This window comes from Octopus bimaculoides, chromosome 16, assembly GCF_001194135.2.
Source record: "Octopus bimaculoides isolate UCB-OBI-ISO-001 chromosome 16, ASM119413v2, whole genome shotgun sequence".
NCBI lineage: Eukaryota > Metazoa > Mollusca > Cephalopoda > Octopoda > Octopodidae > Octopus > Octopus bimaculoides.
Window position 1 is genome coordinate 8,883,444 of NC_068996.1, and position 3,351 is coordinate 8,886,794.

The window sequence follows — 3,351 nt, forward strand, 5'->3', positions numbered from 1 at the left end:
CCTTGAAACTAATGTTCAGGTCGTTTGGGCAATGCTGGCGGTATATTTTCGACATCGTACAAATGATGTACCACTCGTGCTGGCGCTGGAGAGAGTAGAGCTTCAAGGCTTTAAGGTGGTCCCAGTAATCGACATCAGTCATGCATTCAATTCGTTTAGTGAGTGCCCTCTGGGGTGATTCAATCCTCGAGATGTTTTATATATATATACACCACATATACACACACATAGGTATACATGTAATTATATCATCATCATCCCTTTTCATTCCACTTTTCCTATGCATCAAAAGGCTAAATGTTTCTTTTCAAACACACCATATTTTTTGTTGCATTCTTTTGTCATATCTTATGTGAAGTTCACTGACCAGAAACAAGCTTCTTACCACTTTTGTCCATGTCTTCCTTGGTTTTTCTCTCTAGCACAGTTTTCTCCTACTTGGATAATCCTGGTATTTCATCACCCATCCCTCATTCTCCATACACATCACATCTCTGTACCAAAGTAGTCTTTATTCCTACATTCTACAGCTGATTCCTTTCATATCCAGTTTATCTCACAGCTCCTTCTTAACCACATTTTTCTCAAATATTACCATTACACATACAACAGGGCTTCCATGTTTCATTTGTCCAACCTTTGTACATCCTCTACATTCTGTAGCCATGTCACACTGCCTTGCAGCATTACATTTCATGCACAAACATTCTATAATCTACCTTTTACTCAAACTTAAGAACCCTCTTGTTTCCAACAGAGATAACTTCCTTGAAATTTCCCATCCCATCCTTATTCTGGCAGTTATGTTTTCAGGTGTGTTGCCCAAGTAACAGGAACTATCGACTCTTTCTTAAAAGTCTCCTAAGCCATGTCAGTGTGTTTGTACATGCATGCACCTCAATGTCTGCCACTATGTTATATATATATATATATATATATATATATATATACACACACACACATATATATATGTAAATAATAAATGAGTATATGCATATATACGTACATGTATGTACATACTTACACCTACCTGTATATAGAGATGCATATCTGGGTACAGGACATTGCAAACAAAGCGTAGACAAAATGATAAACGAGTACAGAAAACACACAGGCCACATAGAGAACATCTTCATCAGCTGCCCCCATTCTAACACAGGCGTTTCATACATATATATAATTGTTTGTTTTTATGTTCAGTTATAACTGAAACAGTTTTACATTAATCTGATGGATTACTCTATACTTTTCTAGAGTGCAAATTTCTTATTCTTGTACAAAAATATTGTAGTCCAATGATTGCTTAGCTGGCCAAAACTTTGAAGCCACTGTCAATATTCTTGTTTAAGAATAATATATATATATAGATATATATAATACACAAAAGTGTACAGTCAGATCCATGATGGGAGAGTCCGAAAAGTTCCAGTGGTAATCTGGGTTGAGCATAGGCTTCAAACATCAAAGACTTTTCCATTGTTCCCTCATCTGTCTTTGTCTTTTGTTTTCCTTGCTGGCGTGGCTGAATGTTTTGAGAGCAGCTGGCAAACCAGAGAACAGCATCTTGCTCTATTGTACTTGGGTGCCCTTCCCAACACCAACCTCTTTACAGAGTGTACTGGGTGCTTTTTATGTGGCACCAGCATTAGTTGGGTCACCAAGAATTCCCCCCGCCCTCAACTGAGTATTGACAGAGATGGTGATGAGGGGTTAAAATATAACAGAGGGAGGGACAGAAACAGGTGTCTTTCAGTAGAGGAGATACTTGGCTGCCCCAGTTGGAAAAGAGAAAGGAGAAAACGGAAGGGAAAATGATAGGAAATGATGGTAAAGATATATCACTGAGGTGCACCCTCAAATTACAGGGAAGGGAAAATAAGCGAAGTGGTACAAAAGAGAGAGGGCGGGCAGATGAGTTTGCGAGAGTACAAAAGGAAAGCAGAAGGTAGAAGAGAGGTGAACACTGAGTGAACAAGGGGAAGGAGTGTTAGGAAGAGATTTGTCAGGGACAGATTGTATGCAGGGGTATAGACATAAATGTCATGCTTTTAGACCCTCATTTTTATATAGATGGACAGGTTTTCTCAAGCATAGTAGATCACCAACCACCTTGGTCCTTTGTTATCTGCTCTGTAAGACTCATCATCCTAAAGTCTTTTTTCACCACCTCTCAGGTCATTCTCGTCTGCAGTTTTCATCCATTTAGTGAATGGACTTCTTTTAGTTTCTGTCTATTATATATATGATGGGCTTCTTTCAGTTTCTGTCTATCAAATCGACTCGCAAGGCTTTTGTAAAAGACACTTGCCTATGGGTGCCAGGTTAAAAAAGAACAGTTGATAGGAAAAGTCAGAAATGTCCATGAAACTCAAACCCACATCTTTTGTAAGCTTGACAGATGATAGTCATGCTTATACCTATTTTAATAATTTGTCTGTGCTTTTTTTTTATTATTATTCCCATGTTTTACAAGATTTCAATTTGATGATCAATATGTGTGTGTGTCTAATATATACCATCATCATCATTATTTAAAGCCTGTTTCCCATGCAGGGTTGGCTTGGACGGTTTAACAGGATTTGAAAAATGTCTCAAGGACTGCATTGTGCTCCAGTGTCTGCTTGTCCATAGTTTCTAAAGCTGGATGCCCTTCCTAATACCAACAACTTTACAGTGTGTACCGTGTGCTTTTCATATGCCACCAGCACTAGTATGGTTGCCATGCAGCTTTGCAAGACTCTGAAGTCCAAGAGTTAGGAATGCAGCTTTGTGCAGCAGTACAAAAGGAAGGGTGGGTGGGGCAGCAGTATGAAAGGAAGGGTGGGGCATAACAAGTTTTTGTTGTAGAGGAGCTATGTGGCTACTCACGATTAGAAGAAAGGAGGAGAATGATCAGTAAGAGCTGCAAGGAGATTAATAAGGGTCATGGGGTGGTATGCAGGTGGCACCTCAAGGTATGAGGTGAGTAGAAGTGAGTGAGAACAGAGAAGCTAGGAGTGTGAGTGAGGGAGGGTTTGTAATAGTGTAAGTGGTGAGGGAAAATATAGGAGTATGAAGGAAAGGGGGGATAGGTAGGGAACATCTATAAAGACTAAGTAAGCATGAAGGGTGGGTGTGGAGATGGGGGTGATGATGCCCAGTGGTGCAGGAGTTGGGGAAGGTACAAGGTACAAGGGAACCAGGGAGAATAGTGGAGGGTAGTAAGAGGAATGTTGATACATTTGAGAGGGGTGGAGGAAAGGGAAATGACATGTGGTTGGGTAGGATGAAGGGGAGAGAGAGAGGCAGGTTTAGTGTATGAGGAGAGGTAATTTGATGGTCAGTGGGGAGGAGAGAGGGGAGGTGGTAAGG